The sequence below is a fragment of the Amborella trichopoda genome, chromosome 2, assembly GCF_054954075.1.
Source record: "Amborella trichopoda isolate Santa Cruz 75 chromosome 2, AtrichopodaSantaCruz75HAP2 v2.0, whole genome shotgun sequence".
In the NCBI taxonomy this organism is placed as follows: Eukaryota; Viridiplantae; Streptophyta; class Magnoliopsida; order Amborellales; family Amborellaceae; genus Amborella; species Amborella trichopoda.
The window spans coordinates 56723468-56738239 of NC_142337.1; positions in this window are offsets into that span (position 1 = coordinate 56723468).

A 14772-nucleotide genomic window follows, 5' to 3' on the forward strand; every position below is an offset into this window, starting at 1 on the left:
GAGACGGACACTTATAAGGCTCGTTGATACTATTGTAAAGGCCCCCACTTATTTTTGTGAAACGGTTTTTCTTTTATTGTTGTAAAATGCTAATTTTATTACAACAAAACATTGTTTTACTATAGTAAATTGCCAGTTCTCTTTTAAACCTCGACGATCTCTTATATATTGTAAAAATCTCAAAAATCACTACTTCATCACAAGTTATATCAATCATTGCAAAATTTACCGTCAAGCTTAAAGCTTGACGAAAACCCCTGGTCCCAACTTTTACGAAGTGTACCACACACTACAGGCGTATGGTAGAAGTACCATAAGACCCTACAAATTAATTGTAGCCTCGTATTTATCTTAAAATCACGATGATTCACGTGAGTTCCTCAAAACTAAAAGGTTCTCTAGTCGGGAACCATTTTGATCATCGAGTATCTAATTCACCAAACTATACGGGATATTGGTCCTTTCACTTGGGAATGGCAAGGGCTTATTTGGCTCCACGCGTTAACAAACCTAGGTTTTGAATCAAAATCTTTTTATTTCAAGTTTTGGTTATGTTAAAACTTGATTACTTAAGTAATATTTGTTTGGATGGCTTTGAATGATACCGAGGTTATGCAAATCTCAGATTTGGATCATACTTTTTGTGTAATGTATTTTGCTATTGTACACTGCCAGAGAATGCATTAAACTTCAAACTTCGAGACAGTTTTTCTCTAAAAAATTTGAGATAATTTGTTTCTCTAAATAATTAAAATTTGATATACTTTCTCTCTCCAAAATTTTTGACACAATTTCTCTCTTTAAAAATTTGAAATTTTTAATAGTTGATAATTTTTCTCACCAAATTTTTGACACAGTTTCTCTTTTTAAAAATTTGAAAATTTTAATAGTTGACAATTTCTCTCTCCAAAAATTTTGATATAGTTTCTATCTCATTATCCCTCTCCAAAATTTAAAATTTGATATAGTTTCCCCCTCTAAATTTTTGTAGGTAATTTCTCTCTCTAAAATTTGATATAGCTTCACTATCTAAAATTTTAAGATACATTCTCCTTCTAAAACTTGTAATTTGATGTAATTCTCCTTTCTAGATTTTTTGAGATGGTTGTCTCTTAAGAGTTTCATGTTGTTTCTCTATCTAAATTTTGATATATTTTCTCTCTATAAAACTTAAAATTTGATATTGTTTCTCTTTCTAAAAATTTGAGATAGTTTCTCTCAAAATGTTTTTTTGGTGATTTCTCTTCCTAAAATTTTAAGATATTTTATCTATCTAAAACTTAAAATTTGACATAATTCTCTGTCTAAAATTTGATATAATTTCTCTCTCTAAAAGTTTAAGATAATTTATCTCTCTAAAACTTGAAATTTGGTATAGTTTATCTCTAAAAAAATTGAGATAGTTTATCGTTCTAAAAATTTTCAATAGTTTTTCTCTCTAAAATTTGATGTAGTTTCTGTTTTTAAAATTTTGAGATACTTTCTCACTTTAAAATTTAAAATATGAGGTGATTTCTCTCTCTATTTTGTGGGGATGTTTTAGAAGAATTAGTTGTATTTAATAAAGTGGGCAGCTCCTGTGTGTGAAAAATAGTATTATAATTAGTTGTGGGCAGCTCCGGTGTGTGAAAAATAATATTATAATTAGTTGAGCTAATACTATTTTGAAGTACTAAAATTTTGAGATACTCTCTTTCATGCTTACACAAAGCCATATTTTGGATAACCTAATTTTGTTTGGCCCTCTTTGAAAACATGATTATATATCCCAAAATAGTTGCCAAACATGTTTTTATACAAGATACCATGGGTATACAAAATGTGATTTTGGATACCCTAGGATCCAAACGAACGATAATTCTATGCTAAGGATGTATCGGTGGTATTACAACTATAAATCACTTGCGTATAGCAACACTTTTTTTTTTTGGGTAATTCAATAGGGAAGACAAGCTCCTACCCATTTTTAATGGAGGAAATGAAAACCGTAACATAGTAACTAGGATGTGCATGTAGTAACACTTCCGATTAATTAAGTTTTTAGTTAGTATATCCATATCATCTTGACTGAATTAAGATAATAATCAAATATTATATGAGTAATTAGTTTCCAGTGAGGACTATTTTGACTATATATGGCGAGGACAGGGTACAATACTTTTCTTGGAATTCGAAGAACTTTGAGCGCAAAATTTTAGTCTTTCCTTTATTTGGAAAAATTAGGTGCCTATGCCGTGATACTTTTGAGGTATTACGGCTACATTTGCGGTATTACAATGTGGTCAAAATTTTCCGCATGGATTCCTACTTTTCTCAATTTTTCCCTTCCATCCCACATTTGCAACAAGGCATTACATTTTTCTCTGGTTAGGCAGTTATTTCATGCAATGGTTGTATCATAGTATGATGTTATAATTTTCAAAAATTATGTTAGTACTATTTGATTGATCCAAATTTTAAAATATGAACTCTTTTTATTCTAATGAACAATCACAAAAAATGAAAATTCAAAAATGCAACCTTGACAGTATTTTTTAGCCCAATTAACATAGGTTGTATATTTTGATAAGATGCTTAGATCTAGGCCTTAGAAGGATTTTTTCTTTTCCAAAATTTTTAGATAGCTTTATATCATTAGATAAACAATGTTAAAGAAGAAAAAAATGATTTTGAGTTAGTAAAGACTAAGATCTTGAAATTCACCAAATGAATGGTCTAGATTCATTGTTGGAGGGGGACTCATTTTGACTATATCTAGAGTTCAAATCGAACATATTCTATATTGAGATTGATTATTGAGACGAAGAGAGTGTGTGAGTAAAATTTTGGGTCATACAAATACCACAAATATGGTTTTCTAGAAATGTGATTGCATTATATTATGATACAACTGTTGCATTAGATCATTGCCCTATTTATTTTTAATAGTCAGTAGGTTATATCATGGGGAAATATATTAGGGTTGATCTTTTATGGTGGAGAGATATGCTACGGTCGATCTGATATTTTGAACATTGAACTGACTTAAAACTTCATTTTGGCATTGTGTAGTATGCTAATGTCATATTGCTCTTGACTTTAGAAGAATTTTTTTTATTTTTTAGCAATATGATATTTGTGACATTGGACAACTAGAGTTCCCATTTTATAACACATCAGATCGTTGTCCAGCGAGGGATCTAATGTCTAGAACATCAGATCACTAGGCGAGCCTAAAACCTTCTCAAGCCATGTGGACATCCAATATTAGAAGGGAAAAGTTTATATAGAGCTGAGGCTCTAAACAATCAAATTTGAACCTACCTCAAAATTTTCACTAGAAGAGGTTATTTTGATGCCCAAATATCTTCAAATTGATCATCTTAACATCAATATGTCTGGACATGAAAAAAATAGATTTCAAGTTTTGGAAATAGTGTTATTTTGTAACATATTTTTTGACTGTCAATGTTCAAGATTTTCAAGTTTTCATAGATCTGTCAATCTACACTATTTTTTAAGCTATAAATTTTATAAATAAATATAAAAATATATTTTAAAGCTATCACAAAGATTTTCAACATTGAAACCATATTTCTCGATGCTATTTGAAGGTAGGTTCTAATTTGATTGTTTTGAGCCTAGGCTCTATGCAAACCGCACCCATATTAAAAACATATTGATGACTAATATACCTCCAAGCCATACAACCTTAAAAACTAAAAAAAAAAAGTAGTCTCATATTGGAAATATCAGACAAAGGAAAAGCTACAAAAAAATTAAAAATTGTGAGAGTGTAGGACCTCCTCGTAAAATATAGAAAATTCGATCATATCGCAATAACACAAAGTTCTTTGCTATATATATATAGGACATTTTTAGGAATTATGTCGTTGTTTCTACGAAATGATGACCTAAGACCGGAGGAGATTCTGCGAGCAATCGACGTCACTGTCGCAGTCGCACGAGGGATTCTTTCCAGGCTTAATATTATTCTTTCATTTAGTTTCGGACCGAAAGTTCGGATCATGAGTAGATTTTACCACCCCGAAATTTCGACTTTGGTAGGTCTACACGTCAAACAACTCCCACAGGGAGTTTGTTTTGTTCCCAAAAACAAACCGGAACGGTCAAGCGAACATCGGCCTGAAATCGGTTTAATTGGCCAAATTGCTAAACTTGTCAATTCAACTATTTCAACATGTAAGTCCCGGACTGTTAAAAAAAGTATAAAAAATAAAAATAAATCAACAAAAATATGAAAAGCATATAAAGAATGATTAAAACAAAACATATTCAAATAAAGTTAAAAATTAATGAAAAAATAGATTTTAAAATTTTTCTAAAAAGATAGAAAAATATAAAATTAAGTATTAATGACCAAAACAATTTTTAATCTTTACCATAATATAAAGAATATTAAAAAATACATTACAAATAAAAAAAAATCAATTTATCACCAAAACCACCCAAAACTGGAATCGACCAGTGGCAGGTTCCAATCTAACCAGACGGGTTACGCATTAAATTGCCCAAGTTTTCCAAGAGTGGTTTCTTCACACCAATTGATCCCAATATATATTTTCACATTAATGGGTAGTCAATTTGGTGAAACTCCCACAACTAATCTAATCGCTTCTCTTATTTAAAAATACTTTCTCATCAATATTTTTACGCATATTAAACAAGCCTTTAGACTTCGAAGTTAGAATAAATGACAAAATAAATGAAAAGGGCGATATTTTGATACAAAAGAACCCCATTTCGCCGAATTCCTTGAAGAGACTATAGTATGTAAAGCTCAGTTGACGTGGAAACATAGGGCTGGGCTGGGGGACCTGGCTTTACCCCGGATCTCAGTATGGAAATATGGCCCGAGCATGGGACCAACATGATTTGATGTATGGGCAGGCCGGGCCTCAGCTAGACTAAACATACTCAGCTCGGCTCGGCTTATCTCAGCTGCTTGTTATATTTGTTTAGTTTGTTAGGCCCAATCTAGATGGGGCCAAGGCTAGTCCTGGGCTAAGTCAGTCTTCAGCTTGGTTTGGATGAGGTTGGGTTTAGGCCGATCCTAAGAGGACGATGGCCTAGTTTGGGCCTAGACTGGCCCAGCGCGTTGCCAGCCATACGGAAACATTTGAAGAAATGTTATGAATACCAAAGGTATAGGGATCATTGTTTCCCATTCATGCGTCTTCTAAACATAAGTTTTTGCACTCGATATTTTTATACTTTTTTTTTCCCTGACTAGCACATTCAAATTTTGCCAGAAGATTGAAGTTCTAGTGCCGAGAAATTTATGAAACTTTATGATGACCTGATAATCTAAATTTACTCTTAATCATAAAATTTAAAGTACCAAGAATAGTGACGATCAAGCGTATATATATGAATACTTAAAAACCATGAAAATAAACATGCTAGATAATGTGTTATAAGATGCTTCATTTTTTGGGACTCAAAATAACTTTTTGTTTTTTTTCATAATCCATACATATCAAGGGCAAGATGATCAATTGAGGGAAATTGAACAACTTTCTCCCAATTCTACAATTTAAAGTAGACGCCTTGTATAAACTTTTCCATTTCTTTCTCTTGTAAATAAGCATTCATATATGTTGGTGCTTTCCATTACTGTCAGTTAGGGGTGGCAGCAGGTCGGGTCCAGCTGGACCTAGACCCAGACCAGAATAGTATTCAGGTCTAGGTTATGGACTTAGACCCGACCCGTCAGGTCCGAAAGTTGGACCCATACCGGTTGGGTCTCGGGTCTATCCCGTCAGGTCTCGGGTTTAGTCGGGGCCATTGCGACCCTCACTATGAGTTTTTTTTTTTTTTTTTGCCTGTTTTCTTTACCATTATATATCGATATTATTGGCAACAAGGTCACCCGCCATTAGATTTCAAGCCGGTTGATTTGTTGTTTAATAACTAAAGATGACTACGAGTTCTTATTATATATGATCCTGAATGGTGTTCAGGACCAGGCTTTGGACCTAGACCCGACCCGTTGGGTCCAAATATTGGACCATACCCAGATCCATGTCGGGTATTACTGTTGAAAAACTTGAGGGAAGAGATGGACCCACTCCTAGGATTAGGGGCAGTGTCTTGAGACTATCGATCGCAAAGATCAAACTTTTACCAGAACTGTGATAACTCTGTAATTTTCTGTGTCCCTCTCCATGGACGTCGTTCTCCAACGTTCGGCTTCTTCCTGAAATCGATGAGAAAACGTGGCCCTGTAATCCTGGGAAGTGGGTGGTTATTTTCTAGCCGACACTTTTTCTCTCTAAGAAGCCTCATTTTTTTAGTGATAAACATTAAATTATAAGAGAGAGAAATATTACACGTTTAAAAGCCCCATGGCCATACACACGTACCAATATCTCCCACTTGGCCATGAGGGCCAGATATATTGAAATATCATAAAGTCTTTACCACTTAATAAATTTAACATTTATGTGCATATTTTTGTCATGAGGCTTTCACGTGCGGTTATACATCTCATAACAAAAAATATCCAAAGTCATATCATGGTTTTTCACGCTAATGCGGTTTTTCCTCTCATGATCAATAATAAAAAAATATCCCATTTGGGAGTTCCTGACTTAAATATTTCTAAGTCTCATCAAATCTACATGCTTTGATAATATTTCTGCAGTCAATCCCTTTGTTAAAGGGTCTATAATCATATATGAAGATAGCAAATAACTTACAGTTATTTCATTCTTTCCAATAATATCATAAACATAATGATAATAAATTTCAATGTGCTTACCCTTGGAACAATAAGCTCAATTTTTCATTGATGAAATAGCAACCTGATTATCACAAAAAATTTTAACAGGTCCGTTGGCTATATCTAGCTTCAAATAATTTATGAAGCGTTTAATTCAGACGGCATAAGTTATAGCAATGCTACAAGCAATATACTCGGCTTCCATAGTATACCGAGCTACACTAGACCAAGAAACACATCCACCTCCAAAGAGGAATACAATTCTTGAGGTTGATTTTCTATCATCTAGGTCTCTTGCAAAATCTACACCAGTGTACCCAATAACCTCTAAGTTGTCAGCTTGGAAGCACAACTTGTAATTTTTAGTTTTCTGAATATATCTGAGTATCATTTTTACAGCTTGCTAATGAGCCATCCCAGGATTACTCAGAAATCTACTTACAAGACCATATACATGACTCAAATCAGGTCTTGTACACAACATGATATAATTTATGCATCCTACAGCTTGAGTATATAGAATTCTTTCCATTTCAGTTTTGTCACTATCATTTAATGGACACATTCTTTTTAATAATTTCAAGCCTTCACAAACAGGTGTATCTATGGGCTTGCAATTTTCCATCTTAAATCTTTTTAAAACATTTTCTAAATAATTTTCTTGCAATAAACATAGAAGTCTTGAATTTCTATCTCTTGTTATCTTAATGCTCAATACATATGAGGCTTTTCTCATATCTTTCATCTCAAAATAGGAACTTAGCTTATGATTTGATATGGTTAATCATGCCAATATGATTACCGGCTATCAAAATATCATCCACATATGGTGACAATATAACAAAATTGCTCCCACTATTTCAGATATATACACAATGTTCTAACTATAACCAATTCAGTGATTACATTATGAAAAGTAAAGTACCATTGCCTAGAAGATTGTTTTAGACCACGTAAAGATTTCTTAAGTTTATATACTTTTGTTTTATTGGCTTTTAATTACATAATCTTTTGGTTGTTTCATGTATATATCTTTTTTTAATTTTCTATTTAAAAAAGCTGTTTTGACATCCATCTGAAATAATTCTAGATCATAATAAGCAACCAATGCAATGATGATCCTAATAGATGAAAATTTGACTATTGGATAATAAGTTTCTACTTAATCTATGCCCTCCCTTTGAGTAAATCATTTAGCTACCAACCTAGCTTTATATTTATCAATAGATCCATTTGCATTAAGCTTTTTCTTTAGAACCCATTTGCATCCGATGACTTTCTATCCTTAAGGAGGTCAACCATCTCCCAGACTTGATTTATTTTAATAGAATCAAGTTCATCATCTATAGCTTGAGTCCACTCAGCTGATTCATGTGAGCTAATAGCTTCACTATAGTTTCAAGGTTCATCTATTGTATCCTCACTCATTGAAGAGTAATTATCTTCATTCATAAATACATAAAATTCTTTTAAATTCGTAGGTGGGGTTTTAGTTCTTTTAGGCCTATCTGGTATACTTGATTCAATTGAATCATCCTCACCAAATGTAGAGGAAGTATGAGAAACAGAGTCTTCTCGACCCTTATATTTATCAATTTTTTGTAAGTCAATAGGCTTATTTAAAATATTTTCATCATCCATATTTTCGAAGAAATGAGCATCACGACTCTCTACTAATTATCTAGTATCATGGTTATAAAATCTATACCCTTTAGAATTTTCTGAATAGCCTATAAAAGAGCATTTTATAGTTTTACTTTATAATTTATCTCTATTTTGTGGTGGTATAGGAACATATGCCCAAGAACCCCAAACTTTCAAGATAGTAAAGCAGGTTTCCTACCTGTCTATAATTCATATGGGGTCAAGTCTATAGATTTAGTTGGAATACGATTAATGATATATATTGCAGTATTGAGAGCCTTACCCCAAAAATGAGGTGATAAATTTGAATGACTCATCATAAACCTAACCATGTCTATTAGAGTTTTATTTCTCCTTTCAGCTACACCATTTTGTTATGGTGTATATGGCATAGTTGATTGGTGAGTTATACCATGCTCCTTACAAAATTCAGAAAATAAGATGGAGCAATATTCACCTCCCCTATCTGTTCGAAGAATTTTAATATGTTTACCTAACTGATTTTCTACCTTAGCTTTATATTCTTTAAATGTTTCTAATGCATCTGATTTCTTACTAATTAGGTATATATATCCATAACGTGAATAATCGTCTATAAATGTTATGAAATATTCCATACCTATATGTGTTTTCACATTTAATAGGCCACATATATCAGAGTGAACAATACTAAGTAGTTCACTAGACCTTTTCCCTTTAGGGAAATGCTTCTTAGTTAATTTACATGAAATACATGGCTCGCATGTTTTGAACGCAATTTCTCCTAAATTGGGTAGCAAGCCTCTTTTAACCATTTGATTCATTTTGTCTTTATATGTCCTAATCTTAAGTGCCATAAATATAGATTATCCATACACATAAAAGCATAAAAAGAAGCATTAATATAACCAGGAAATGATGAACTTTCATTAATATTCAGTCGGTACAAATTGTCAACTTTAGTACCGTACAACAAAGCTAGAATGCTTCCCAATGGTAACCCGATCAGACCTGGACCTTATTTCGTAACCCTTGTCATCTAGTGTTGGGACAAAAATCAAATTGAGCATCATATTGGGCGCAAATAATGTATTAGTCTATAAGAGATTTGTTCTTCCTGGTAAACACATGTTGAAAATACCTACACCTAGTACATCACAGTAGGTGTCATTTCCCATATAAATCCACTGGTTACCGGCTGCAATCTCTTTCAATTCTGTGAATCCATCCTTGGTCCTCGAGACATGTCGAGTGGAGGCTGAGTCGACTCACAAATTTATCAGGTCATGATCGGCAACTATTGATTCTAGGACTATGAAGATCAAGTCATTTTTCTTATTTTGATTATTTCGAACATGGTTGTTATTTTGGTTCCTATTTTTATTTTTCAGCTTAGAACAATTAAACTTGATGTGCCCAATTTCCTTACAATAAAAACAAGTCTTCTCAACCTAATTGTTTTGATATTTAAAATTTCTCCTCATTCCTTTATACCTATTATTTTTCTGATAATTGAAAGGTTTATTGAGGATCTGAGAAGATGAACTTTGAGCAAAGTGGAGCTCATTTGACTTGTTCTTCATTCTTCTCGCAGCTTCAATACTAAGATGCATAAAAAGATTTAACATGGTTATTCCTTGTGTAGAATTGTTCAATGCAATTACAACAGACTCCCAAGATGAAGGGAGACTGTTAAGGACAATGCCCACTTGTATGCGATCGGGGACTGGATTCCCAGTTGCAGCAAGGTCCTTTGCGAGCACTATCATTTTATTGATATGCTCGGTCACTGAGTCTGTTTCTTTCATTATGCAAGAATTGTATTTTTTTTAACAACAATACATGGGTCTCAGAAGTGGTCCCATACTTTTCAAATAGGGCGCCTATCACACTTTGAGCTATGGTGTAATCCTCAAAGACTCTAATTAAATCATCTTCCATAAAGCTCAACATAGTAGTCCTAGCTACGTTGTCATCTTCTAACCATTTTTCAAGTCGCCTTCTGGCTTGACCATTGACATTAGGCTCTAAAACTGGTGGTTCTGTTTCTAGAATATAATCTACCCTATCTTGAAAAAGAATATATCTAATTTTTCTTTTCCACATAGAAAAATTGGTCCCATTGAGTTTTTCAAGTTTGGATAATTCTGACATGACTAGCCTAGATGTCATTTTAAATTTTTAGATAATACCAAAATGTTCAAAAAAAAAAAAAAATTGTGTTTAAGAAAAATTTGTCTGCTAGCTAAATCAATACGTTTGCTGATTCTCAGTGAGCTGCAACTTCAAAGAAAAATTATCTCGAACAGTTTATGTTCTCATTGCTATGATGCAACAAAAAATTAATAAAGTCAGGCAACAACTACTTTTATGTCAAATCTTGCATAAGAATAATTTTCATAAATAGACCAATATGTCTTAGCACAAGATAGAGAGTCTACAATGATATTTAATATTTTTCAACAAAAAATATGGCATTGCATAATCACACAAAAAAAGAAAATTTCACAAAATCAAGATCATGAAATTTTCTAACTTAAAGAGACCAAAGCATAGGATAATTATGCAATGCAGTGACAATTATTATGCAAATAAAATATGTCAAAAATCCCTTAATTATAGGTCACAAAAAAAATAAAATAAATAAATAAATGCAATTGATATGTAAGCATTTACTCCAATAGAATTGGAGTGTGCATAATAATATTCAATAAAAAAAAAAAAGAATATGTACTAATGTTCATCAACAAAAAGATAGAAGAAAGAAGATATCAGCCGCCTGATTTTCAGTAGTCCATGGTCAGTAAAAAACTATATAACAATATGCAAATTTAGATGCTCAGCTATCGTGCATAGAGTAGAAGAATTTTTTATTTTTTTTTTTAACAGTCTTTAAAAATTATTATTATTAATTTTATTAGAAAATAGAGAGAATAATTATTTGCCGTATTTTCTATTACTTGACCGTGGACTCAAATATGTATGTATCAGCAACTTGATCTTACATAGAGAGAAAATAACTACACAACTTGTTCCTACTCTAGATCCTACTCTAGAGAGAGAGCCTAATATTGAGGCATAGAGAGAACCTAATATCGAGGAGTATCCTAACTCAAGATAACTATTCTGCAACAACCTTATATTTATTTTCTCTCTGTTCCTATTCTCTCTTCTAGCGTCTCTATCTCTTTAACTTTTCTCTACAAAAGATCAAACATCGGACTTATCCGAGTATGCTATGATTGCGTAAGCCAAACGCAATCTAGAGAGAAAATATGGCAAAAGAATTTATGGAGAGGAAATATTCTAGAACCAACAATACCAGTAAAAGCAAACAACGAATGCAATTGAGAAGCAGTAAATTAAGAGAGAGAAATTCAAAAAAAAAAAAAAAAAAAAAAAAAAAAAAAAAAATTCAGACTATTAAATTTAAGATTAGAAAAAATTTACAACAAGATATACATGAATGACAACGCACAATATCAAAGTTACAGTAAATTAAACTCAGGAAAAAAAATAAGATTTAAAATACCAAAAAAAATTGGGACCTCTAGGTTATGAGCCCACCACGCTTCCACAACCTAGCTTTGATACCAATGTTGAAGAATTTGAAGCAAGAGATAGATCCACTCTTAGGATTAGGGGCAATGTCTTGAGACTATCGATCGTAAAATCAGGCTTTTACCAGAACTGTAAGAACTCTGTAAATTTATGTGTCCCTCTCTATGGCTATGAAACTTGCTTAAAGAGGGATGGAAGATGCTTTCTCTCTCTAAGAAGCCTCTCTTTACTCGTAGGATTAGGGGCAGTGTCGTGAGCCCCTTTTTACTCTTAGGATTAGGGGCAGTGTCTTGAGCCTCTTTTTACTATTAGGATTAGGGACAGTGTTTTGAGCCTCCTTTTACTCTGAGGATTAGGGGTAGTGTTACTATCGATTGCAAAGATTAGGCTTTTAGTAGAATTGTGAGAACTCTGTAAATTTCTGTGTACCTCTCCATGGCCATAAAACCTTTCTTAAAAAGGGATGGAGGCTCCTGAAATCTCTGAGAAAATGTGACCCTGTAATTCTGAAAAGTAGTGGTTACTTTCTAGCCGACACTTGCTCTCTTTAATAAGCTTCTTTTTTTAAGTGATAAGCATTAAATTATAAGAGAGAAAAATATTACAGGCTCTATGGTGTACCAACGATTACTCGGCGGGTCCTGAATTGGATTCGGGTCTATTGCTACCATTCAATTATAAAAGAGAGAAATATTGCAGGCTCTATGGTGTACCAACGATTACTCGGTGGATCTCGAAGTGGATTCGGGTCCATCGCCACGCCTAAATATTGAGGCTCAAAATAAGCTGACGTGCTAATATACGCTGACATGACATGCTATTGGGACATGACGTTCGTTCAACTTGCACTGTCTATTTTTAATCAAACACTGCGCGAACCCCTTACACAAAGTATCTTTGTTTCTTATCTTTCAAAAAAAAGGAAAATACTTTGTTTCTCTTTTTATTTATGGACACAGTTTTAGTAGAAATGAGTGGCCTTTTTGGAGATTGATTTTTGATTAATTTTTAAGTACATGTAATCTCTACCATAGAGATCATAAATATGAAAAATAAATAAATGTTGAAAATTAAAAATAATAATTCTATTAAAAAATATTTAGACAATTAATTTCAATCATTTTTAGATGGACCATCTATTTACGTCTGTCTTTAACATGAATGCTTTATACTTCTAGACCACATACGTAGAAATGTGGTCGGCCAGAAACAAGTTTCCTTTTTTTTGTGGAGAGCTAATTCATCTCCCTTTCTCGCATCAATATTCAGGCAATCATGTTAAAAGGTTAGGTCGTTTTCAATTGTATGGAATAAAAGAGAAGTTCACATATGAACCACATAAAAGATGCGGTCATATGGATCACAAAAAAGATGTGGTACTACTCATTTTAGGTTGAGATTTTATTTTAAGAAATATTATATCGTTTGCATCTTAATCTGAAAGTACAACTTTTAAACTACCGAAATGTTTGTTTTGGCACTTCAGATGTTAGATTTTTCGTATCGCTCAAATCAGTAATTATTTTTTAGTGTTATGGGCGATTTTCAATAACTAGAAGTAAAATAAGAACTAAAAATTGTTGAAAATAATATCCCAATGTAATATTGGTAAATATATATACCATGTAATAATACTGCATCGTTTTCTTGATCGTTAATGTTAATATCATTAAGTAAAATTAAAGTTGAAAGTATGTTTCTTTTAGTCAACCGGGCCGTCACTGGGTGTGATAGTAAAAATCTTGATGTGATAGTAAAAAATTTTGAGTAGTCAGAGCAAAAGCGCGGGTTCATATCTTGAAAACAATCACTTTGTACTTGGGATGAAATGAAGAATGTAACTGAACAGGCGTCTCGTTTCATTAGCTCAGAGCCAAGTAGGTAAACTTTGGTTGGGGTTTGGTTAGCTAAACGAGAAGAGAGTCTACAAAATGCACGTGGCACGTGCAAAAACTGTACTCTCTGACCACGTGTTTACGAACCTTGACCGTTGCATTTATGCGACTGCTAGCCCCGTCCAATTTATTCCTTACTTACTGTTGATAATAACTCAGATGATGTCGAAGCAAATTTGATTTATTAATATATTTTAATGTTATTTTTAAGATTTTAAATTTATTTATTTTATATCTTTATATCTCGATGACTAGATGAGCAATTAGAGGGCTTTTTGAGATTGTATACTATCTGGTTATTTATCTTAGCTACTAGAAGGTCTTAATTATTAATAGTCATTAGATATAATATCGGATGTCTTGGGGTATAACTCACCGAAAACTATTTCATACGAAGTTGGACTGCATTTCTATATATACGGCCTAAAAAGTGTAAAACATCCATCATAAAAATGGATGCAAGCAGGTGTTCCATCTAAAAGCAATAGAAACTAATAGTCTAAATGTCTTTTTTTAAAAAAATTTAAAATTATTTATTTTTTCATATTTATGATTTTCATATTAGAGATTACATGTCCTAAAAAATTAATATGAAAAGTAACGTTACTGACCAAAAAATATGAAAAGTAACCAAAAAATATGAAAAGTAACGTTACTAACCAAAAAATATGAAAAGTAACGTTACTAACCAAAAAATATCTCTAAAATCTCAATACGAGATTTGCAAAAATGAAAATGTTATCGAGAATATTCGCAGTTTTTACAACTAAGATCCGCGGGGCAGATCGTCCACCTGCAAATATGTGTCAAATTATTGGATCAGTGAACCAAATCGAACTTGGATTGGTCCGAAGTCGCGATCTAAAAAGCATTTTTTTAAAAAAAATAGGGTTTTATGGTGTTTAAAGGGATCTCATAATATATGGAAAAGATCGTATCAACCCATTAGCTGATGAAATACTGTAAGCC